Genomic DNA, 25,646 nt, shown 5'->3' with positions numbered 1-25,646 from the left:
GGAGGCACTCAACGGGACTTAAAAATACCTCTTTAAGGGTGCGGTTGAGAACCTCGCATCTCATCTCCGGGTACCTGAGTTCCAGCCCCGGCTCTGGCCCCTGATTCTACCTTCCTGCTCACTGGGAGACAGCAGATGAGGCTCAAGTGCTTAGGTCCCTGCCACCCACGTGGGATAGCCGGCTGGAGCCCAGCTGCCTCCTAAGGCCCAGCTGCGGGCGTTTGGAGCGCGCCCTCCCCCGCTCCGCTTCTTAAATCAGTAATAAAACTTCTGAAAGAATAACTCCGCCGTCCCCTTCACTCATTCCCATAAACACACACGCCCTGGAGGAGGGCAGCCTCTCCCCGTCGCGGGGTCTGGAGCCGGAACGTGGAGAAACACGGGGGCCCCCGCGGGAGAGGGAGCGAGCGGAGAAGGGAGGGCCGGGGCCGCGGCGGGAGGAGTCGGAGCCGCCGCCGCCCCCTCCCCGCCCCGCGCCGCGCGGCCCCGGCCCTCCCCCTGCCGGTCCTCCCGCAGTGGACGGCGGCGGCCGCAGCCGGAGCCCGCAGCGCTCGCCCGTGAGTGACCAGCCCGCGGGGCAGAGGCGGGGACGCTTGGGATACCTCTCCCCAGGGTGGGTGCCCCCCCCCAACTATCCGCCGGGAAAGTTTGCGGGTGGGGGCGCGGGTCCCGGGACTCTGGGCACCGTGTGCTGCGCCCCATCTCCCCGCGAACCGCCCTGGACGCGCCCCGGGGCCTCGAGGGGGTGCGCCCTGACGAGGCTTGCTGCTCCTCGCCTGGGCCCTGGGGCCGCTGCTGTGGCCTGGGTCCGACTCGAGAGTGGAGGAAAAACAAGAGAGAAGAATCTAGGCGCGGGTCGGTGGCTGGGGGTGAGGGGGTGGGGGAGGGGGGTGCTCGTCCAGACCCGTGCGCGGTCCCGGCTCTCGGCTGCCACACTCAGTCCTTAGTCCTCCCCTGGAGGGCCCTGGGTCGCCCATCCCCGGCACCCTGGTTTTTGTCCTGGCTCGCGTTGTTCGCTCTGCCGCGTGCCCCCACTTCCCTGAGAGGTGGGTGTCCCCCAGGCTCAGACCCCAGCTCTTAGCTGCTGCCTGGCGCCCTCGCTTCCCCGAGGGGCCACAGCTGCCACACGCACCCAGGTCTTTTCTGCAGGAATTCTGTTCCCTGGCATATGGTGTCCAGTCCACAGGCTAAACCCTGTGGGTGCAGGGACAAGTGGAAACATACTTCTGTTTGATTGCTTTTTTGTTGGTTTGGATTTATTTTTTTTTAAACCTCTCCAACTGTGCTTGTAGTAGTATTGACACATCATGTAGTTAGCCTTTGTAATTCTGAAAGAAAGAAAGAGGAAACAGAATGATAGAGAAGGCATGCTTACTAAAAATGCTGTGCAGAACCTGATCTTTGGAAAGACTGGACTCAGGCCACGCTGAAGCCGCCGCGGCAGCTCACTGTAGCGTGTTTTCCAACTACCCTAAACAGGCCAGCTCAGCCTGCTCCAGGCTACAAGTTCCAATTTGCCTGACTTGTGCCACAGCCCTTGTTGGCATTCCCTGCCTGCTCACACCCCTCCTCTCGCCTCCCCTCTCCAACCCTCCACCTCCCTCCCCACTCCCCCACTCCCCCACTCCCACTTTGTCTCTCATAAGCAGGAGTTGTGCAAACAAGGCAATGGAAGAGGGACCACGAAGACAAAACAGCCTGGCTTATTTTAACCCTGGGGCTGCGGCTGCAGCTGGACTCTGATTGGGTGGAGGAGCTGTTTGGTTCACTTGTGTGGTTTTTGTGTGGGCTCTGGTTAGGGTGGAATCAGTGTTTCCATGACAGGCTTGGTTCTGAGGCTGCTCAGAGCAGCCTGTTCACTCTTGGATGGGTCGGGACGGATCAAGTGTGGAGTCTGGAGGGTTCTGTTTCGGGATCCATCTGGGCTGATTTTGCAAACCTCGGCTTGCTCAGACGGGAGCAGCCTTAGGCAGGATTGCTTCCTGATCGTGGAAGAAAACCCTTCCCGGAGGAGTGAGCTGTGCCCACAGAGTTGCCTGGTGTTGAGCTGTCGTTTTTAAGAACAGGCGTCTCAAGAACGGGTTGTAACAGATGTATTAGATCAGATTCTGAAACAGTCTCTTCAAATAAGGTATTCGGGACCATTTGAAATAGTCATGAGAAAAGTAATTTCAGTGCAAAGAAAGGAGTTTATTTTGAAAAGGATGTGATTCTCTTCTGTCCACGGATTAAGTTCCCACCCCATCCGCCCCCCCCCCCCCCGAAGGTTTAAGGTGGTCTCAGAACATCAGTGATAAGGAAGTGTTGTGCCTTCCGCTGCTCAAGTTTGTTTGGCCCTGCTGCTTAGAAAAACAATGTATTCAGATCAAAATCTTCAGTCTCTTCCCCTTCCTGGGAGTTTTTAAATAGTCCAGCCTTACACTGTTGGGACAGAGACGCCTTTTTGCCTGGGCTGGCCTTTGCACCACCAGCCCTTGAACTGAGTGGTTTGCTTCAGTCACAGAGGTGCGCTGGGAGCCCCATGGTCACCTCCCCACCCCCATAGTGAGGGCCACAGAGGGTCCCTGACCTCAGGAGCGAGTGGTGCTGATGGGAGATGGAGCCTGCGTCCCCAGTTGTCACCTGGATGGGGCAGAAACAAGTGAAGTGTGGGACCTGCTGGGGGAAGGAGGGTGGGAGTCATTAAGAAGTAAAATAACTTCTGTGGCCCTTAAAATATCATATTGTACAAGAATGTGGAATTACATAGGACACAGGGTATGGAGTTGAATTTAAAAAGCAGGTTATAAAATAGCATCATTTCACTCCTGGAAAATACATTAAAATATCTGAATTATGTGCATCGAAATGGATGGTACAATTGTACCATTTTTTAAAAATGTTCTTTGTGCTTGCCTGTTCAACTTTTTTACAGTAATAATATCCAACATTTATTAAGACGTAAGCACTTATGGGTGGTGTTTTATTGAAAAACCTCTTTGAGGTAAGAACTGTTATTATTTTCATTATGGAGATTCAAAAACTAGGATCAAAGGGGCAGCAAGCCCAAGGTTGCGTAGCTCCTGAGTACTGGAATCAGGTCTTGAATTCAGGTGGGTGTAGGTGCCGTCTGTACATCTCCACCGCCACTGTCCACTGTGTGCAGATTGCTGTTATAAGTCTATAGAAAAGGGGATGGGAAGTATTTCATGCTTTGGTAAGAACTGGTATTTTCATTACTTGTCAAATGCCGTGCCTGCTGTCTTCTCGTCTCCCACTGGCACTTCTGTTTGGGAGTCCTTGAGAGTTGGTCAGAGGCTGCTAACCTTCTCCTGGTGAGAAGTATCCAGGATTTGCAGACAGCCTGTAGATCTAAGAACCCCATGGTTTGGGAGCAATCCCAGTACGGGCAAGGTTTTAAAAGTGGATCAGCAGATTATCTTCAGAGCTGTGCTAGCGTGGGCTGTCTTTGTTCTTCATGCTGTCAGGTGAGCGTGACAGGTGGGAAGACCTGGGGAAAACTCGTGTCCAGCTTCCCACTCACCTGCATGATACGTGGACTGTCAGGGCAGGTCAAGGGGCTACTGTGGAGTGAAAAGACAAGAAGAGAAGCTCATTGTGAAAGCACTGAATAATAAACTGTTTCTGGGAGCCTGGCTGTGTAGGTGATTCTGTGCATCTGTAGGATTGACTGGTCAGTGGAGGTGGAAACATCCGTCTGCGTGCTCTTGGGGCCAGTGCAGCATCCTGTACTGCTGTGTGCTCTCACGGGCCGCCAGCCCCCGAGGTCATCTTACCCTGCCCTCTCCTGGGGAAACTTGGATTTGCTAGCCATTATGATTACTTTTATATCTTTTGGGAATTTCTTGGCCTTCCTGGAGTTTACTAGTTCATATTATTGTTATTTTGTCTAATTGTACACATACACACACACACACACACACATACAAAGTCCTGTTTATTGAGATTGTGATATTGGGTCTTCTCACCCTGTTTTTATTCAGAGGAGTGATAACTGGTTATTTCCCCTATGAATATCTTATATACTGTTGCTGAATTTAATTCCTATAGATATTGTTGCTAATTTAACTGATATCCTTTTTCTTATTTTATTTATAGGACCATGCCTGATATTTGAATTTTACCCCAGGATCCTAGCTGGCTTTTCTTATTAGTTCTAATAGTCTGCATGTAGATATTCTTGAATTTTCTGTGTAGACAATCACAAAATTACAATCCTTCATCAGAAATTGTCCACTCCTGTGACTCCTACATCTTTTTCTTGTTGCAATGGGTCGGCCCTCCACAATGTTTGATGGTTATAGTGATGGAGGGCGCCCTGGGCTTCTTACTGCCTTTAGTAAGTGCTCTTAAAGTTCCTCTGCTAAGTCTGCACTCTGCTTACAGTTTCAGTAGATGCTGTTTAGAGATTTTAGTAATAATTTATAATTATTGATTATAAATTAAGGAATTTTCCTCTATTATTAATTTTTTTAAGATTTATTTATTCATTTGAGAGGCAGAGTCATGACAAAGGGAGGGAGAGACAGAGATGTCTTCCATCTGCTGGTTCACTCGCCAAATGGCTGCAACAGCTGGAGCTGGGCTGATCTGAAGCCAGGAGCCAGGAGCTTCTTCTGGTCTCCCACGTGGTTGCAAGGGCCTATGGATTTGGGCCATCTTCTACTGCTTTCCCAGGCCATAGCAGAGAGCTGGATCGGAAGAGAAATAGCTGGGACTAGAACCAGCGCCCATATGGGATGCGGGCGCCTTGCAGGCAGAGGATTAACATACTGCACCACAGCACCGGCCCTGCTTCTTCACTTTCAATCCAGCTTTCTGCTAATGTGCCCAGGAAGGCAGTGGAGGATGGCCCAAGTCCTTGAGCCCCTGCCCCCAGTTTGGGAGACCAAGATGGAGTTCTTGGTTCCTGGCTTGAGCATGCCCCCCCACCCCCCTACCCCCCCGCTGTTGTGGCCATTTGGGGACTGAACCAGTGGTGGAAGATCTTGAGATCTGTGTGTGTGTGTGGCAGGGGTTGGTGGCGGCTGTCTTTTCCCTCTTTCTGTCACTCCGTCTTACAAGTAAATAAGTCATTTTAAAAAGCGTGATAAAATTCATTGTGAAATCACCTGAACTGATGGATGATTTAATGTCATGATTGATTATTGATGAATGCGGGTTTTCTGTTTCTTCCTAACACCGCACTCAGTGACGTGATGACGCGAGGTTGCTTTCTGCAATCTTGTGAAGTTCAGGATCCACTACAGAGACTTTCAAGGTCCATGAGTAGGTGAACATGCACATATTCAGCTTGGACCTGAGACATGCTGCTACTGCGGGAATCAGGAGCGAAGAGACCTGGGTACCAGTGTGCACCAACACCACCTCACAGGCCCTGCAGCCTTGCTGTGGTGTTGTGTTCTCTTTCTGGCCACATTTTCTCGGTCTGGAAGGGATCTGAATTTCCCAGATTTCCAGTCTTTAGTACTGCCCTTCAGGTTCTCTGGGGTAGATTGAAATCTCCATGGGAAGGCTGCAGAAAGCACCGTCACATCATCTCATCTGGGAGTGGTGTGAACATCCCAGCGTCTCTGTGCAGACACGCCCTGTGGCAAGCTTCCTGTTCCCCCGGGTGTGTGCAGATGATGCTGTCTCTGCTGGGCAGCATGTTTGCTTGGGTCTCCAACAGTGCAGAGGGGTTTTCCTTGAACAGTGGATTCTTGTGGCCAACACCATCCCTGGGATAGAAACTGTGAAGAACAGCAGAGCCTGCTTGGAATAAAGAAATCTATAGAAAGAGATCTTCCTCATCTCTCCCAGTGAACTCTGTTCTTTTAAGGAAACTGAACCAGTGACAGTCCTTGGCCTTGCCCTCTGGCCCTAACTTCAGCCCTGAGTAATAACGGAAGAGAAATGGGCTTTGGAGTCCGGTCATGGATGCATGCATGGCCTGGGGCAAGTTGTGCACCACTGCTGAGGCTGAGTTTCCTTCTCTATAAACCGGTAGGAACGGAAATCTCCCTCAAAGGCTGCTGTGAAGATTGAGCGAGGTGGGGGCGGGCATTTGGCGTGGTGGTTAACACGCTGCCTGGGCCACCTGGGTCCTGTGTTGAACACCTGGTCCTGGGTTTGAGTCCTGGATCAAATGATGCCAGCTGCCTGCCAGCGTGTGCCCTGGGAGGCAGCAGGTGGTGGCTCGAGTACCTGGGTCCCTGCCACCCACATGGGAGACCCAAGTTGAGTTCCTAGCCCCCTGCCCCTGCCTTGGCTTCAGCCTGGCTTGGCTCTAGCTGTTGTGGGTATTTGGCGAGTGAACTAATGAATGGGACATTCCTCTCTCTTTGTTGCAAAAAAAAAAAAAAAAAAAAATTAGTAAAATAATAGGAAATTGGCCGGTGCCTCAGCTCACTAGGCTAATCCTCCGCCTGTGGTGCCAGCACCCTGGGTTCTAGTCCCAGTTGGGACGCTGGATTCTGTCCCAGTTGCCCCTCTTCCTGTCCAGCTCTCTGCTGTGGCCTGGGAAGGCAGTGGAGGATGGCCCAAGTGCTTGGGCCCTGCACCCCATGGGAGACCAGGAGAAGCACCTGGCTCCTGTCTCCTGGCTTTGGATTGGCGCAGCACGCTGGCTGTAGTGGCCATTGTGGGGTGAACCAACAGAAAAGGAAGACCTTTCTCTCAGTCTCTCTCTGTCTGTCTAACTCTGCCTGTCAAAAAAAAATTAAAAAAAAAATAAAGACAGAATAGGAAATGCATGCTGGGCATGCGTCATTGCTTACAAATGTTGGTCTTTTCAAAACATCTCCCCTCCACTGCTCAGATTTTCAATTAGGGATTGTGTTTCAGAAGGTCTAATCAGGGAGACTTCCTGGAAGAGGAAATGGGTATACCTCCTTTTTTTAATTTTTATTTATTTGACAGATACAGTTAGAGAGAGAGACAGAGAGAAAGGTCTTCATTCTGTTGGCTCACCCCCCAAATGACCGCTATGGCTGGAGCTACGCCAATCTGAAGCCAGGAGCCAGGAGCTTCCTTCTGGTCTCCCACGCGGGTGCAGGGCCCAAGCACTTGGGTCATCCTCCACTGCCTTCCTGGGCCACAGCAGAGAGCTGGACTGGAAGAGGGGCAACTGGGACAGAATCCGGAGCCAATATGGGATGCCGGCGCCGCAGGTGGAGGATTAGCCAAGTAAGCCATGGCACCGGCCCCAGGTATACCTCCTAATATCTTAGGTTTTCTTGGTAACATTTTAGATTTTTCCTGCTTGAGTTTCCGTAACATTTGTGTGTTGCCATTTTGTGGCCTTCTCAGTCTATTGCTGGATCTTTCTATAGAATAACGATGTTGTTATGTAAGGAATAAATAACGTCTTAACTAGAAATCTTTCTCTGCTTTATTTGTTGGTGCTCTGGTCCTTTAAGGGAGACAGTGCCCTTCATTTAATTATTAGAGATAATGTTCGAAATGCAGAGACCCCAAGCTGCAACTATTCGAGCTCCTTCTGAAGACTCTGGATAATGAGTAGGTTGGGGCAGGACATCCACAAAGAGGAGGTGGCCGCAGGAGATGAAAGAACTGCAGGTATCACGTTAGAATTTTCTAAGACATAAAATCTGCCTGTTTTACAAGAATCATTTACCTGAGTCCTATGGAATCTGCATTTGGCTCAGAGTGCGTCACTTTTTGCAAGTGTCTTAGAAACAATAGTAATGATGATAGCTGTGACTGTTCTTAAGTAGAGGGAAAGAGCGTGCTGAAACCGAAACCTGATTGGACTTGCATATGTGCCTCCATATAAATCTCTGTGGCTCAGGGCACGAAAATAGCTTTTCCATTACAGAGCGAAGCCACGAGTCTCACGGAAGCAGCGGGGAGAGTTTAATGTAAAGCAGCCTGGCCCAAAAATTCAGAGGCGGGGCTGCTGCATCGGGCTGCGTTCATTCCTTGGACTATTTTTTTCCTAGATCATGGTGGCTCCTATTTGGGACTGGTTTGGAGGGCCTGGGAGATAGTAATCAACGCTACACACCTTGCTTTTGTTGGCTTCAGTTGAATGTTACCACAAACACGGAGAAATGTTTTCATCTCGAATCTTTGCACCTGAGAACCTCCCTCAGTGCGGCTCCAGGCCTGTTGCTTGTTTGTGGCTGGAAGCCAAGTCCCGTAAATTTTGTGAAAAATCCAGCAGCTCTGTAAGTGATGGTGTCAGTGGAAGGTGCCCCGCTGGGGTCATGCTCACGCGCACACTGGTCAGGTGCTCTGCATTTTCAGAAAAATTATCCTGTAAAAAAAAAAAAAAAAAAAAAGTGAAGCAGCTTTGCTGGGAACCAAACTAGGTGGTAAAGTCAGAATCCTCCAATTGCAAGAAGGCTTAGGCTTGGCTTGACCAGCATTTTCCCCCAGTAAGAAAAGAAATGATTATTTTGGGTTTTGACATCATCCTCTTTATGGGTCAACTTTGACTATCAACTCCCAGAGCATGGCTCCATTGCACACCCGATGGGGTTTTGCCTGCTTTAGACAGCCCACTGCTTGTCGAGATCTGCCTACTTCTCGCCCACGTGGTCCCGCTCCGGCTCCCGCCAGATGTTCCCGCTTAACGGCTCACACATGTGCTTCCACGTGGGCCAGCCCTGCTGCAAACCCTCACCACGTGTGGTCTGCTTGTGCCTGCGTGACCAGAGGGGCTGCCTGTCCAATTCACAGCAGGGCACTGGATCGACTCCTCCAAGTGGCCTCTGCGTGTGGAGCATGCGGCATCTCCCCACCGGAGACAGGTGCTGGCGGCTGTTCTCCTGGTTTCCTAGCCTGCGTTCCCGGGCGTCTCATCCCCTGGCACTTGGTTTGCCTCCCTTGGGCGTGGCTTCCTGGGCTATGACCTTACTTGCTGGAGGACTTCGCCCCAGGCCTCTTTCCTTGTGCACTCAGTCACCACTTCCTGAGCAGCGGCTCTGTTTGCGACTCCTGCATCTCACAGTGGTTGTGACCTCGGGGCCACCAGGTCCCCGTGCAGAATGATGAGGGTGGTGGCTCAGTACTGCACAGCTTTGGGGAAGTTGCCCTGTGCCCGGAGAGATGTATGCACAAGACAATTTCCTCTCCCCTATTTTACACCTTAAAAATAACCGTAGGGGTGGGATTTGGCCTGGTGATTAAGATGCACACGTTCTACATCTGAGTGCCTGGTTTGATCCTGGCTCCAGCTCCTGACTCTGGCTTCCTGTTAATGCACACCCCGAGAAGCAGCAGAGGTGGCTCAGGTAATTGGGTTCCTCCCATGCACATGGGAGACATAAATGGAGTTTCCAGCTCCTGGCTTCAGCCTCCAACCCAGGCTGTTGCAGGCATCTGGGGAGTGAACCAAGGGTGGGAGCTTTCTCTCTCTGCCTCTCAAATAAATCATTTTTTTTTTAAAGTGCGCATGAGCAGTGCCATCAGATTCAGCCCTGGTTGCTTATCCGAATCCTGAGTGTAACTTCCTATCTGCTTTGCCTGCCTTTGGTCTTACCAACCTCCAGTTTGTCCTTTGCTCTATCACAGTTTACTTTCTAAAATTCTGATTTGCTCCTGTTTGTTTTCTCTATTATAATTTTCATTACTTCTCATTTCCTTTGGGATAAAACCAAACTCCCCAGCAGGATGCAGAATGGCTTCTAGGACCTCACCTGGTGCCTCGCCTATACCAACTGCAACAGTAGCTCCTGGCTCCTGCGGTGCCTGTCCACCTGCAGGTCAGGCTCAGTGCTGCCTGCCTGGCTCGGCACACACACTCGTCTCTCTGCGCCTTGTTCTGCCTGATCATTTATACCAGCCTCCGAGATTCAGCTCGGAAGCCTCCTCTTCCCGGAGCCCTTTTCAACCCCCCGGGACCAGCTGCCCCAGCACCCTTAGGGCATCTGGCTTTGAAGCCCCCAAAGCTCTGCCTTCAGCTTTCCCACCTCAACATAGCATTTGAGGATCGCCCCACTGGGACAGAGTGCGCTGGTGGAGTGCACTGTGGCTCTTCACCTGCGGCAGTGGGAAGCATAGTTTTCAGAGTGCTCAGTTACCATTGTTGAATGAGTGCATACAGGCATGAAATAAGTCACACACGTGCACACTGCGGGGTCACACTCCCCGAGGCTTAGGTCCCTCTGCAGAGTTTCATACCAGACTGGGAATATTCAGAAAGCACATAGTAGGTGCCTTGTGAATGCTGCGTCTGAAAATGAGTATACAGGTACGCACACTGTGGTGACGTGCCCCAAAATGTACTCAGAAGAGAGGCTGGAGCTGGCCTTGTTTGCCCTTGACTGCAGTGGAAAGAATGTAGAAGTGAGGAGTCAGAGAGGTCAGGCTCTCTTAGCTGTTTCCTGCTAGCATTTTGCCTCCCTGGACTTCCTTTGCTCACCCGTCCAGTGAAATGCTAGGGAAGAGAATAAGGAGAAACAGCAAGGCCCGCCGAGCATTCCAGCCTTGTGCAGCCTTGGCCTGAGACAGACAACCAGCTGCTTTCCATTAAGTGCCATGCACTGGGCACTTCTGCTTGTTTGGCCTTGTCACGGAAAGGCTCATGGGGAGCTCTTAGCACCAGGTAGGGCAGCCGTGCCTAGACCAAGAGTCTCAACTGTGGGCAGGAACCAACACCTGCTTACAAAGCAAACTCAGAGGCAAGGGGATGAGACACCCCGAGGCAGGCAGATGCAGCGGTCAGCATCCTAGCAGCCTGGGGCTCAAGCTGGCCCAAGGTCATCAGGAAGGGAGCCTGGCCCAGGCAAGTGTGGGAAGCCCCAGTGCCGGTCAGGTTATCTGAAGGATGCTTGGGGAGCAGTGTTACCTGGAGTCCCCCAGAGCCTCGATGAGAGCCCCAGGAAGCTAATGTGGGGTTAGGAGAGAGGCGTTTAATGCTGTCCGGATGATAGTGAGATGAACTCAGGAAGTAATGAGGCCTCCATTGCTGCAGGAGTTTACATGGCAGCTGGGTAATCCCTCATCAGGGATGCTGTGTTAAAAATTCCTAGATTGTGCAGGTCGGATAATACTGTTTCTAAGAGAAACACATCCTTGCTTCTCACGTCCTCATGAAATCTCTCTCTCTCTCTCTCTCTGTGTGTGTGTGTGTGTGTGTGTGTTAAATATTTATTTAATTTGAAAGGCAGAGTTAGAGTGAGGGAGAGAGAGTATCTTCCATCCACTAGTTCTCTCCCCAGATGGCTACAGTAGCTAGAGCTGGGCCAGTCTGAAGCTAGGACACCTTCTTCTTCTTCTTCTTCTTTTTTTTTTTAAAGATGTATTTATTTATTTGAGAGGTAGAGTTACAGAGGAAGAGACAGAGATAGAGATATTCCATCCACTGGTTCACTCCCCAAATGACCACAATGTTTGAAGCTGGGCTGATCTGGAACCAGGAGCCAGGAGCTTCTTCTGGGTCTTCCACATGGGTTCAGGAGTCCAAGGACTTGGTCATCTTCTGCTACTTTCCCAGGCCATAGCAGAGAGCTAGATCTGAAGAGGAGCAACCGGGACTAGAACCGGTGCCCATATGGGATGCCGGCATTGCAGGCAGTGGCTTTACCTGCTGTGCCACAGCACCAGCCCCACCAAATCTTGCTTTGGTCAATACTTTGCCGTCTCGTGGCTGTGATCACACAGCTTACCCTGCTGGCCTGGGAACCTGCCTTTGGGAGCTATAGTCTTTGTCCCCATGAAAGCTGTGTTCCCTGAACTGGGCCTCTTTGGGGGATGTCCGCGGCTTGAATGGGAGTGGGCCTGTTCCTTCCTCTCTTGATCCATGCTGAGCTGTGAGAGCACACAGCCGTGAGCCGCTATTGCTTCTCACCAGCGCGGACCCCCTCGGATGATGGGAGACTTCACTTCTTCCCTTCCCTTCCGTCTGGCCCTGCTGCGGCCTCTGGGGTGATGCTAACCGGACTCTCATGCGTGGGAGACTTTCTGAGCTGGAAGCTCCCCTGGCACTCCATCCTTTTCTCCCACCCCAAATGTTTGCTTTCTCTCCCTTCTTCCCCCCTTTATTTGTCTTCTTAAAATCTGTTCTTTTTCCACTCTCCCTGCTTGCTAAAAACTGCAGTATTTTCACTTGTGCAATGATTTTCTTTGCAAATTCTTTGCCCTCCTGGCATCCTGCTGAATCGGAATGTGTAAGCTCCGTTGTGCTTGTGAAGAAAACGTCCAGAGAGGTTAAGCGGCACTTAATTCACTGGCAGAGCCAATGAGGCCGGAATCCGGGTTCCGGGGCTGCCCTGCCAGCCTCTGTCCTGGAGGTCACACTGCCTTTGCTAATGGTGCTGGAGTCACAGAGCACATCAAGTTTCCTTTGTGTGTGGTCATCACGCCAGAAGAATTTCCCCCAGGAAACAATCCCAGGCCGCCAGAGACTCACAGTCTGAGCCCACAAGAGAAACAAGAGCAACAGAACTCACGGGTTCATAGTTTTCACAGAAACTTCCAAGGCCGTGCCTTAGACGATGCCTGCCGAGGCCTGCGGTAGGAGAGCTGTAGGACTCTCCCTGCACAGCTGAGGGTCAAGGAGGGAGTCCAGGCTGGAGAGGTTGGCTCCTGGTTCTCACCTCCTGTGTGACCTTGCTTCAGGAAAGTAAGGGGTGTGTGTGTGTGTGTGTGTGTGTGTGTGTGTTTCCCTGCTTGATGTCGAAGGTGGTAGAGACCCTGGGGGCAGACCTAGGTTCTGGTGTCGGCAGTAGGTCCCACGTGGGACAGGGTTGGTGAGCAGGCTCCAATCCTTGGGATCAGTCCCACTCCAGCTGAGTAGATTGGGAAAAAATAAATGTCCAGAGGAAGGAAGAGTGCAGGCCTGTGGAGTGTTCGTGAAGCCCTAAGGGAGACAGCCTTGGACCCAGCAGATACTCTAGCTGGGGATTCCACAGTGGAGAGAGACCTGCTGTCACCACATGGGAGTCTTGTTATAATCCTTAAAACTTCTTCTGGATCTCCTATGTGGGTGCAGGGGACCAAGGACTTGGGCCATCTTCTGCTGCTTTCCCAGGCCAAAGCAGAGAGCTGGATTGGAAGTGGAGTAGCTGGGACTTGAACTGCCACCCATACGGGATGCCGGTACTGCAGGCAGTGGCTTTACCCGCTACACCACAGTGCCAGCCTCCATGTATGTATTCTTATGTGCATATATATATATATGCACATAAACCATGGGGATACCTACTATTATTCTCCACTCTATAGATTAGGAAACTGAGGCTCAAAGAGGAGAACTGGTTTGCTCAAAGTCTCATAGTTAGAAGTTGAGTCAAGTACAAAGCCATCTTTTCTGAGTACTTTCTCAGGTGCTCGTAGCTGCTTTCCACATACTAAGCAGGACCTAGACGTCAAGTGTATGCCTAGAAGAGGCATAGAAACTCCTTCAGAATTCTTGCTCCAGGTTTCACTTGGTCTTTAGAGGCTGGAAAAGGTCCATGCGGAGTTGACATTCACCTTGAGTTCCTTTTGCTAAACTTCCAAGTGGGCATCCGTATGCTTGGTCTAAGAAGCAGGGACAAATCTTCTTAGACCTGGCATCGGTGCCCTGGTGCACGCTGACCAGTCCAGCACCCTGGTTACGGGGCACTTCCAAAAGTTCATGGAAGATGGAACTAACAGATCAATTCATTTTGCCCCCCACCCCAAATTTAAATTTATGCATTTTTTTTTATTTCCAAAACATGCATTTTCCACGAACTTTGTACAGACGTCTTGGTTGTGGCCACGTGGGACAGTGCAGCAGGCAGACTGGGTTATGCTGTAGACAGGGGTTTCTGGGTGAAGCGGTTATGAGTGGGAGGGCTGGGATGCAGGGAAGTCAGCTACCTGGGCTCCCCTGCAGTGAAGAGAGGCTGTTCCCAAGCTCTCAGAGCTCAGGTGTGCGGTCAGCTCACCATTCAAGTCCCTTCTCTACCTTTGGCCTGTACCAGGACCAAGGCCAAACCTCTCGGAACCCTGTCCCTCCCTGTCATGGGTACATGAGGCTCTGCTGCCCCTGTGCCCTGGGAATTGGTTGCTAACAAACTGAGCAAGGCTGATCCCTGTGAGACCTCATCCTGTTGGCCTGGCCTGCTGCCCTGCACACCTTCCCAGCCAGGCCTCCAGCCCTCCAGAAGGCGAAGTCTCTGCTCCCAGGCGCCTGTCTGCCTGGGTCTCGGCAGGTGCTTGGGTGGCGATCCTAGCTGTCTAGCTCAGAGTCCTGCTGTTGCTTTCTCCGCCTTTCCTGTCCAGCTAGAAGCCCTCGCTCCCCGTACTTTTCTTGGCACTGTTCTGGCCCTGTGGGAAACATGTGAAAAACTCTGGAATGAGTCAGAACCTGGCAAGAGTCTCAGCTACCTTTACCAAATGCTGATGGGACTCCCAGCCTGCAGCCTACATCACAGCTGGTAACCAGGCGTGAATCAGACCCAGCCACTCTCTGTTACGGGGTTGCGTCCTGCCTAGAGTGAAGACACTAGGAGACAGCCAGCCTGATGTGACAAGTGCTGTCTGGAGCTCCAGTCTGGATTCCTGGCCAGGCACCAACTTTACCTCCCTGGAGGTTGAGCGCCCTGTGCTCTGTGTTTCTGCCAGACTCTAGGCCATGGCCTCTGCCTGGGGGCCTTGCTCTGCTGTCACATAAATACATTGACCTCTGTCCCCATTCTCCATTACTAGAGAATAACCACTTCAAGTTCTTCATCAAGAGATGAATGGGCATGGCTGACACTGTGGCACAGTGGGTTAGGCCACTGCTTTCAGTGCTGGTCTCCCATATGGGCACCTGTTCAAGTCCTGGCCATTGCACTTCTGATCTAGCGCCCTACTAATGCACCTGGGAAAGAAGTAGAAGATGGCCCAAGTGCTTGGGCCCCTGTACCCACATGGTAGGGTTGCAGCCATTTGGGGAGTGAACCAGCAGATGGAAGCGCGCGTTCTCTCTCTCTCTCTCTCTCTCTCTCTCTCTCTCTCTCTTTCTCTCTCTCTCTCCATCCCTCACTCTGTAACTCTGCATTTCAAGTAAATAAATAAATCTTAAAAAAAAATAAATAAATGAAAGACACAGAGAGAGATGAATGGACAAGCAAAATGGTAGTATATCCAAACAGTAGAGTATTTTTATTTTTGAGCTTTGTTTATGTGAAAGGCAGAGTTACAGAGAGAGAGGGAGAGGCAGAGAGAGATCTTGTATTCGTTGGTTCCTTCCCAAATGGCGACAGTGGCTGGGACTGGGCCAGGCTGAAGCCAGGAGCCCAGACCTCCATCTGGGTCTCCCACGTGGATGGCAGGGACCCAAGTGCTTGGGCCATCTTCTGCTGCCTTCCCAGGCGCGTTAGCAGACAGCTGTGGAGACCTCACCCGGAAGGACCTCTGTGTTCTCTGAGCAGGAAAATGAACTCTGGTGGAGAGAGGAGCGTGGGAAGAGAGAGGAGCCGTGGGAGCTGCCCCGTGGCGAGCAGCCGGCACCGCGGAGGCTGGGTGAGCCCTTTTCTCTGCTGTGCTGGATCCCTAGGGAGTTTGTGGGTCTCGCTGGGCAGTTTGTGCACAGGCACCTGGATAGCCCTGGCCCTAGGAGGGTCTTCTTGAGGAGTCTTGCAGTTACTTCAATTAGAATCAGGATTGGGAAGAAGAAGAGAGCTGGAGAGGGAGAGAGAGATTGATCTTCCATACCCTGGTTCACTTCCCAAATGGCTGCAATTGCCAGTCTGGGTCAGCCGGAAGCAAGAGCCAGGAACTTCATTTTGGTCTCCCACATGGGTGGCAGAGGTCCAAGCACTTGGGCCGTCTTCTGACGCTTTCCCAGGTGCATTAGCTGGGAGCTGGATTGAAAGCGGAATAGCCAGGACTTGAACCAGTGCTCAGATACAGCCAATACTGATCTTCTATAACTGGTTTGTAAATAGGACCTTAATCAGTGATTAAAAAAATTTTTTTCCCCTCATTTTGGAATTGTTCAAATTGTTATATATAAGAAATCTTTAGGGGGCAGTGCTGTGGTGGAGTGGGTTAACACCCTGGCCTGAAGCACTGGCATCCCATATGGGCGCTGGTTCGGGACCCGACTGCTCCACTTCCTATCCAGCTCTCTGCTATGGCTTGGGAAAGCAGTGGAAGATGGCCCAAGTCCTTGGGCCCCTGCAGCCATGTTGGAGACCTGGAAGAAACTCCTGGCTCCTGGCTTTGGATTGGTGCAGCTCTGGCCGTTGCAGCCAATTGGGGAGTGAACCATCGGATGGAAGACCTTTCTCTCTCTCTGCCTCTCCTCTGTCTGTGTAACTCTGACTTTCAAATAAATAATCTTTTTTAAAAAAGAAATCTTTAAAAAGTTCATGGAAAGTGCATACTAAGAAAAACTAGACTTGGATTTCAGCAGATGGAAGCGCGCTGTCTCTCTCTCTCTTTCAAAAGATTTATTTATATATATATAATTGAAAGTCAGAGTTACACAGAGAGAAAGAGAGGCAGAGAAACAGAGAGAGAGAGAGAGGTCTTCCATCTGCTGGTTCACTCCCCTGATGGCCACAACAACTGGAGCTGTGCCAGTCCGAAGCCAGGAGCCAGGCGCTTCGTCTGGGTCTCCCGCATGCGTGCAGGGGCCCAAGGACCTGGGCCATCTTGTACTGCTTTCCCAGGCCATAGCAGAGAGCTGGATCAGAAGTGGAGCAGCCGGGACTCGAACCGGTGCCCATATGGGATGCCAGCATGGCAGGTGGCGGCTTTACCCGCTACGCCACAGTGCCAGCCCTTTAACGAGCATCTTAATTGCTTGGCCAAACGCCTGCCCTGAGGTCTCACTTCTTAATACTGTTGCATTGGAGGGCAGATTTCAGCATATGAATTTGGGAGGGCCCATGTACTCTGACCACAGCAGTAACTAATGTTAGCTTCTTTTCACACCTGCAAAATCCACGGGGTAGGCCGTTGAAGTGACTTGCTCCATGTCACATGTAAGTGTCAGGGCTGGGACTGAAACCCCTGGCCCAGCGCTCATCTGTGTGCCCTGTATGCTGCTGATCTCAGGACCTGGCACTTGGGAGACGCCCTGTAACCACCCATGGAATGCTAGGCAGCGGCTGTGTGGTACAGGAATCTGCATCAGACCATTAGGCCAGCAGGAGCCTGGCATCCAAGGGTTGAGATCATGGGCAGCTGTCTTCGTGGGCAGTGACCCCTGGCTTCTCAGATGGGCCCTTCCAGTCTGAGTGCAGCTTGTTTAGTGTGTGGGAAGGAGTGAGAGCTTAGAGACCTTTATGGGCCAGTTAGCTACTTGTCCTTTCTCAAAACATTAGAAGCAGTCACGTGGTAATTGGGATAAATTACTTGACCAGTTGTCACAGCAAAGTGGTTGATTGTGGTTATCCCTGCAGGAAAGCTGCAAGTGCAGAGAGACCCCTTTTACAGGTCTTTGAACTTGCAGGACTTTGTCTTACCATCGGAGGTACAGTGGCCCCTCAAGGGGGAGAGAAGCAGATGTGCACATTTAAGAGCGAGCCCAACCAGGCCCCTTTTACCCCTTATCATTTGCAGGGTTTCCCTCAGGTCAGCATCTGGGAGGCACCATCCCTTGTGGAATAATGCCCATTCTCACTCCACTCCCTCTCTGAGGCCTTGCTCTTTCCACTGCAGAGCCCACGAAAACACAAATGCCACCGGGCAGTCCTGAAAGCACGCCTTGTTTGCAGGCCCCCGCCCAGGCCCAGGCTCGCTGGTCTCCTCCTACTGACAGCTGGGGAGGCCGAGTGCTTTGGAGAGTGGGAAGCCTGGGGCCCACTTTATGCTGCTCCTAGGAGCAGGCTGGCCAGAGAGGACCAGACCATGATATGGGAGTTTCCTGGAAGCCAGTGTAGAAACCAGTGTCCCCAGGAAGCACCCCAGCACCCCCGCTGCAGAAACCTGGGTGGAGTGACATGGATGGGCAGGAGCCTGGCCTCTGCTGTGGGCCCCAGCCTCCACCTGCTGTCTTTGCTTCCAGACTGGTAGCCTGGCCGCAGCCCCGCTGACTGCTGAAGCTGTCTCCACTGTAGTCCCCGCTGACTTGCCCTGTGAGGCAGCTCATCCCTGCCCTGGGATTTTGAGTGAAGGCCCTTGGCCTTCCTGGCTGTGTCTTTCTCCTCTTCATGACATCTTCCTGCTAATGCCTCCATCTTTAGCCATGGGTACTCGAAGACTTTGCCCATTCACCTCTGAGCTCAGCTCTCACCCGGCCCTGAAAAACCCCAGCTCAACCCCGCTGCTCCCTGACTGTCCCGTAAGGGGCCGTCTTTCGCGTGCAGCTTCCCGGCTGCACCTGAGACCCACGGTGTGTGTAAACCCAGCTCCTCCTCTGGCGCTCCTGGGGCTCTTCTGTTGCGAGGGCCAGACTCCCCCTTTTCCTTTGCCTGCCAGATCACATGTGGTGCCCAGGTCTTGCCAAGTAACATCCCTGCACCCTCAGCTGCAGCAATCAAAAGTCTCTGGACACCTGCAGAAGTCCCCTGGGGAGTTAACTTGCTCCTGCCTGGGAAGCACTGGGTTGCAGTGAGGTTGAGTCTGGGGTTGCAGGTGATGAGCCTGGGGCTCGGTTTTAGGTTTTATCCTCTCAGTTGCCAGCCACAGTGAAGGGCCGTGCTACTCTTGGTCAGCCTTTCTTATTACTTATGATGTCCTCGGGGACCATGCGGACTCGCTTGCTTAAGTAGTGCTTTTCACCCCAGCACACACTGGGGTTGCATCTTGATTTTTCTCTTGCTGGAGAACTGGTAGACTTTTCTGGGACCCCAGGGACTGTCACTGAGCGCCCCCTGCAGGCCTTGGCTGCAGCCGCGCATGCAGATTTGCCAACACTGCACATGTTAGCGCTCTGGTTTTGGGGGTGCCCGCTGTGTGGCGTTTTACTAGCATTTAACTTCTTTGGTCCTTATGAAGTAGTTATGATTTGTTTTCAGTTTACAGGTGAGGAGTGAGGCCGAAAGATGCTAAACCACGTGCCTCAGAGGCAACAAGACAAGGGACGGGAAGGGGGGGGGCTGGCGGGAGAGCCGGTGCCGCCACCCCTCCCTGCCCCTCCCTGCTCTGCCATCTTGTGGGCTGAGCCCCCTGCTTGGAGGAAGACAGGAGCCTGTGAAGGAGGAGCTCCTCTCATCCAGAGCTCAACAGGTCCCAGCTAGGGATGCGGAGGAGGTGGTTGGTTATTGAGGCTGTGGGCCCAGCACTGGGTGTGGCACAGAGGAGGCCCCCCATTCCAGCCGTTTTCTCCTTCACAGCTTGGACAGATCTTGCTTGTGCAGTGCTGGGTGCTCGCTTTCCCCGGAGAGAACAGCCCAGGAGTTTGTTCAGATCACAGAGGGGAAGCTTCAGAGCCCGAGGTGCTGTCTTCCTGACCCTCCGTGGTAGGAGACCGAGGCGAGTCCCGCAGGCCTGTGAAGGGCCTGTGCGCAGGCTCAGGGACTTGGTGGAGTTGGAGGGAACGGGGCGTGGCCCTGTGGCCCCTGGCAGAGCGCCCACAGACTGCGTCCTACCGCACTGCCGGCTCCCAGCCCGTGGGAGGACTGAGCCCTGTGATGCACTCCTGACCTTGGCTGGGAGAGCAGGGGCTGGGGGTGGGAGGCTTTAGTGCTGACAGTCAGAGGGGCAGTGATGGGAGCTGCCTGGAGGATGTTCTGGGCGAGAGAGCCCTTGCGCTTGTTCACTGAGGTCAAGGTCAAAGGCAAGAGTTGATCTCAGCTGGGTCCTCTGTGGAAGCTGTTGGATCCTCTGTCTGGGGCAGCCAAGGTGGAGAGGACCCATTTTGAGGACTGCGGGGGTCCCACGGAAAGAACTCAGGGCTGCTGCTTTCCTGAGAGCCATGCTGAACCTGCTAAGTCCAGGAGGCAGCTTCAGGCCCAGAGCCAATGCTCGTGGTTACGACAGAGAGGCTGGTGAGAGAATGGCAAGACCAGGGAGGCCAGAGTCAAAGGCAGGCTGCGTGCCCCCTGGCTCCAGGCCTTGACCTCAGCAGCGTGTCCCAGGGCGTCCTGAGGCACACCTCCACTGGGATGTAGAGGAAAGCTGCCTGGTTCTGTCCCGTAGAGGCCCCAGAACCTGGGTGTCCCATAGGCCGAGGGAAACATGGCCATGGGGAGAAGCTGTCAGCCCTTTCCAACCAGGGTTTCTCCCATGTGTTTCACCACGGGTCTTTTTAGGCCATCTTCTGCTGCTTCCCTGGGCACATTAGCAGGGAGCTGGATTGGAAGTGGAGCAGCCAGGACTCTAACTGGCTCCTATATGGGATGTTGGCGTCACAGGCTGTGGCTTTACCTGCTGAGCTACAATGCCAGCCCCAGTTGGTATCTTTTCATATTGTTGCCAAAGATGACACACTTGGACATGAGTTCAAGTGGTAGGAACAGATTTCTATTGGTCATAACTATTGCAATAGAGGAAAGAGCTTGGTGCAAACTGAATGCAGCTTTGATTCGTACAGGGGTGAGGAGTGTGTGTGTGTTTTTTTTTTTTCCAAGATGTATTTTTTATTTATTTGAAAGACGGAGTTACAAAGAAAGGAGGAGAGACAGAAAGAGAGAGAGAGAGAATCTTCCATCTGCTGGTTCACTCCCCAAATGGCCACAATGGCCAGGGCTGAGCCAGGCAGAGACCAGGAGCCTGGAGCTTTTTCTGCATCTCCCACATGAGTTTCCCAGGCCATTGGTTTCCCAGGCCATTAGCAGGGAGCTGCATTAGAAGTGGAGCAGCTGAGACTTGAACCGGCACCCATATGGGATGCCAGCATCGCAGCGAGAGGCTTAACCTGCTGTACCACAACACCTGCCCCGTGAGGGGTGTTTTAGAGGGATATTGAGCTTAGCAGTGTGAGGTGGAAAATGACAAAAATAGGAAGGGGCTTTGTTCACGCAGAAACCCATCTAGGTTTGCATACTGGGCTTCATAGAAGTTAGGTTCCTACTCTCCCAAAGAGGCTGGGAGACAGGAACCTTATCTTCAGGTGTTGGCTGAAACAATCAGGAAATTCCTTAGGCAGCCTTGAGTTTTCTTGGGCAGACACTTTAAAGGGGGACTAATATCATCATCCCCGGGTGGCCTTGAGCCATTCCCAGCGATGCTAGCATTCTTGCAAGTCCTCATAGGCCCAGGATGAAAGGCCTGTTCAAGAAGTAGGCTGTGAGCTTGGCCAGCATTTGGTCAAAGACAGTCTTTGTTACTACACTCTAAATTTAGGATATGAAAAGATTATGAAAATAAGGTTTTAAAAAAATAGCTGGCACCCACATTCTTGCTGGAAAAGGGAAGAATAAATGCCACAGACGAGGGGCCAGGAGTTGAGCTGGAACCAGCAATACTACTTGAAGGCATGGGTAGGTTTTGCTGTGGTTCAGTATTTTACAAATGGCATTTCCTGTCTCATAGCTGCGCCGAATGCCGCATGTGTTTGTGACCGAGCACTGTGGGCTGCAGATCAGACCCGCATGTGCTAATAGTGTGGTGCCTGCCGCCCTAGGCTGTTCTCCTTGACCCCAGAGGGCCATGAAGCTTGTTCAGTTTCCTCAAGGTTTTGTGCTGTTACCACTCCTCTTTGCTTGCCCTTTCGAGGGAAGACGTCTACAGCAATAAGCTTTGAAATTCTGTCCTAGTTCTTCCTGGATGCGTTTTTACCCATGGGCCTGGCCAGGACTCTGGCTTCGGGTCCAGGGTCTGCCTCCTAGAACAGCAGGGAAGGCCACTGGATTGCAGCACTCCAACTGCACAAAACAGAGGAGGCTTTGCCACAGTCTGAGAATTTCTTATTTGGGGAGCAGCCAGTGCAACCGCACAGATGCCAACGAGAGGACGTTCTCTCTCCACGTTGTGCCGTGTAGTTACAGGACTGCAAAGTCACAGGCAGGAGGCACTGAGTTCAGCCCTCTGTGGAGGGGAAGGTGGTCCTGGCATGGCCACTTGCCGAGAGCTGGCTTGGGGCTGATGCCAGAGGCTGCCCAGAGAAGCCGGCCTTTTGGGAGCACAGCGGGGGAGGTCAGGTTTCCCATAGACACACCGAAGCGGGGACTTCAGTGCAAGTGACCTGGCGTGCTTGCTGCGTCACCGACCAGGTGCATCCGATCTGATTCCAAGCGTGAGGAGAAGGTAGAGCTTCGGACCTACATCTTCCTCCCGTGGCTTCTGAAGACAAACACAGAGAACAGCAGCTGGGGACCCCCGAGACCCGAGTAGGCTGTGTGGGGCCGGGGAGTTAGGCAGAGTTTGGAGAATTAGGATGCCAGGATTGCTGCTCTAGCAGAGGGGGCACCCAGGCATGTTAGACGAGTTCTGAGAAATGGCTCATTTTGAAGGGTCAGTGGCCAGAAGACACCGGAAATGGCGTGGGCCGAGTGCGGCAAGCCGTTCTCGGAAGTGACTCGACTGCTACTGAGCTGTTGGGTTCTTGAGCAACCTGGGGGAAAATCGTCTTCCCACAGCCTCGTGTCCAGGGCCAGACCTGTGGGCTGAGCTTGGTGGGGGAATAAGCTAGACTTGAGTGAGAACTGCATCTGCAATTTAGAGAGTTCCTGGCCCCAGGAGCGGGCGGCCATTTCCTGGGTGGAGGGAAGTGGGTGGGAAATGCTCACAGATGGCAGGACAGTGCCACCAGCCAGTCACAGAATTTCCCTGGGTCTCTGCTCTGGGGGGTGGGGGTGGACTTTGAGTTCAGACAGACCTGGTCACAGTGCAGGCTCTGCCTCTTCTGGCTGGGCCGCTTTGGGCAAATTGCTTAACCTCTCTGGACCTTATTTTCCTCTCTGCAAAAGGTTGATATTGTTATTACCTTGTGACTTTTGTGTGGAATTAGGTCAGGCACACACAATCCTTAGCTTACACATGGTATTTGATAAATGCTTGTGTGATTAATTGAACGGAATGCCATCTTTTCATCATAACTGTAAAATTCAGCGCTTCTTTGAAATGAGGATAGTATAGAGATTTGCTTTATGGAAAAGACCATTTTAAATGATTTGATCAGCAACGTGTCAAGCTGCATACTTGTGTCAGGCATTGTCTCTGCAGTGTGGAAACCGTCCTTATGAATGGTCCTCCTTGGCAAGGTTCGCTGTGACTCTCAAAGAACATATGGACGTGTCCTGTGATAACCTGCTCATGTTTAATCCTAAATCCCACTTGCTGAGGGCGCTTCCTGATTCCTAAGGCTAGTTTGCAAGTAATCTGTGATATTTTACCTTTTAAAGCACTTTTTAGTCATTTCATGAAAACCTTCATCATCCCCTGCAGGGATCCCCACGTGACTCTGAGCTGGAAGAGAAGAGCCGAGGGCAGGTTTGGAAGGGCAGTGCCCTTGCAGGTTTGCAGTGACCTTGTCCCCTCCTGCTGTTGGCCCACGGCTTAGAAGGGTGGTGAGGACAGTTCGTACTTCTAGGGTTTCCCTAAATACTGGACGGGGGTGGTCAGCTCTGGGTGCGTCCAGGAGCAGTGCAGGGCTCTTCAGTGTCGCCGGCCGCACCTGGAGCACCGGGTTGATGGCCACAGTTTCCCATGCCTGGTGTGGACAGGCCCGTGCTTCTACTTCTGGTTCGTTCTTGACTCCAGTGTGTTCTGCTGCTCTGACGGCTGCTGAAAGGAGAGACTCTCAGTCTTATGAGCAAGAAGCAACTCCCTAGACACCTCCAAACCTCAGAGGTGGATTTCTAAACGTTTCGACTCTAATACGTTTCCCTTTCCTGTCTGTGCCTCACCCAGAGTCTTGGTGTCTGCCCCTGACCTTGGATCCTGTCTGGAGTTGTCTTCTAGGAGTTGCAGGATAACACGGATGGCTGGAAACAGAGCTGCAGAAGGCACGGGGTGTGCAGCGTGGGGTGCTCTCCGCAGCTGAGGACGAAGCTTGCCAGGGAGTCAGGCTGGGGAAACCCTTGCCTCTGAGCAAGGCCGGCTAGGGACTCAGTGCCCGGAGGCCGGGGTGCCCAGCTTGGTGCTGGCTGGGCCCTGGCCTTGGGGAAGGCGGCTGGATGCTGTGGTCTGCTCTGGATTGCTGTGGACTTGAAGTGAGCGGGCCTGCGAGTTGTGGGGTCCTGGGCTCTCTGGGAGTATTAGAACTGAGGGCTTTTGGATTCTGATGCTGGGGGACAGATGGGGTGAAGCAGCAATTGCCTGACGGGAGATGTGTGCAGACTGCTCTGAGCCCTCGCTTCTCTCCTGGAGCCTCAGTGGGCTTCTGGCAGACCGAGGCTCTGGGTGGGCCCTGGCCCCCTTTCCCTGCGAGGGGGTTAGGAGGGAAGGAGAGGACCAGAAAGAACTGCATGGAACTGCATGAAGTTGTTGAATTTGGCTCAGGGAATCCAGGGGGGCTGTGAGACCAGACTGGAAGGGTGAGGTCATATAGAGGGAGGACAAGAGAGGAAGAGCAGGAGGGAAACGGGGTGAAAGGATTGATGAAGAAAGGCGGCAAGAGAGCAGAAAGAGGAGCATGCTGGGAAACAGCGTGGGGAGCCAGGGGTCAGCCGCTCCCTCCAGGGCAGCTTCAGCCTCCTGCCTTTGGAGCAGGGACGAGGGTCGGGCTCCACCGGGCACAATGCAGGTTCCCATCCGTCCTAATTAAACTCCCATCCCCTTTGCATGTGCCTCCCATGGGAGAGCCTGCATGGGGTGGGTGGGGTGCAGAGGCGTGCCCTTTGCCCAGATTTGGGTCGGCAAGTTTGTGTAAAGTGTGCTTTGTCTGGCTGACGGAATTCAGTCTGTCTCACAATGAGTGAACGCTGAGGAACGCAACGCCACTGTTCTCAGTTTGGAAGCTATCAGGAAAACGGATGAGACAAAAATGTTTGGCGTGGATCAGAGCGGGATTCGGTGGGCTCTTGCTCTTCTCTTTTTCCTTTCTTTTTCATGAACCTGACTGGAGTAAATATTTTCACGGTCTCGCGCCCTGTCTATATAAGGAGTTACTTTGGCGGGATTCCTTCTCACAGGGTGGGCTGGGGGTGGGTGAAGAGATACTGCTGCGGCTGAGCCTCCTGGCGGGCTCTCATTGAAATGCTGTGCTCTCTGCTCCCAGGGGGAACGTGTGCTGTGACCACTTCAGCCCGGGGCAATGACAGTGCAGGGCCCTCCAGAGAGCCTGCCAGGCGGGGCTGCTGCCCGGTGTTGCTTTTGTGACACCAGGAATGTGTGGACGCAGCAAATGAGAACACCGAGCTCCCTGGCGCCCGCGGAGCCCCGGGCCCTCGCTCTCTTTGTGTTGGCTGTTTTCCAAGCCTGAATGATCGCATCGGCTGAACCTTCATTATCCACTAGGGGAGACGTGACAGCAGGCTGGAGGCCCAGGCTGGCCCGTTCCCAGGGGCTTGATTCCAGCAGGTTTTGAGTTTTCACATCAGTAGATTTCATGGGGTTTTACTTTCTGTCACTTTGCATGTCTGGGTCCATGTCCCAGCGCTGAGCCCCTGCACTTAGTGGTAACACAATTTCTGTACTTGAAAACATTTTCAATTGGCTGTGGACCACCCAGAATTGTCGTAGGCTTGGAAAGGGACCCCAGATATCATTCTGAATGTGCCGGGAGGTGTGCACACAGCTGGCGGGCGGCAGAGCAGTGCCGTTCATCACCCAACTCCAGCTCAGTGCTGGGACCCCAACAGCTCACTGCCTTTGGGGTAATTAGAACGAGTTCAACACCTGATGTTGTATCGGAGTGGGATGAAGGGACTTGGGTTCCAATCCCATTTCTTTCCACCCCTGTATGT

At 52.6% G+C, this 25,646-nt stretch overlaps 1 protein-coding gene across 7 annotated transcripts in view; it reads left to right on the top strand.

Moving 5' to 3' along the window:
- Positions 1 to 327: 327 nt before the first annotated feature.
- Positions 328 to 25,646, top strand: part of STON1 (stonin 1) — a 48,855-nt gene continuing 23,536 nt past the window's right edge. For 2 of the 7 annotated variants that reach the window (XM_008252798.5, XM_070067928.2), the window contains exon 1: positions 344 to 613. The gene's annotated coding sequence lies outside the window, so the exon portion shown is untranslated. 7 annotated transcript variants of the gene reach the window in all.

Source organism: Oryctolagus cuniculus, chromosome 2 (genome assembly GCF_051225735.1).
Source record: "Oryctolagus cuniculus isolate XC-2025 breed Fujian yellow rabbit chromosome 2, ASM5122573v1, whole genome shotgun sequence".
NCBI classification, from domain to species: Eukaryota; Metazoa; Chordata; class Mammalia; order Lagomorpha; family Leporidae; genus Oryctolagus; species Oryctolagus cuniculus.
Note: the sequence above shows the minus strand (reverse complement) of the source record. Positions and strands in the feature narration are given on the sequence as shown.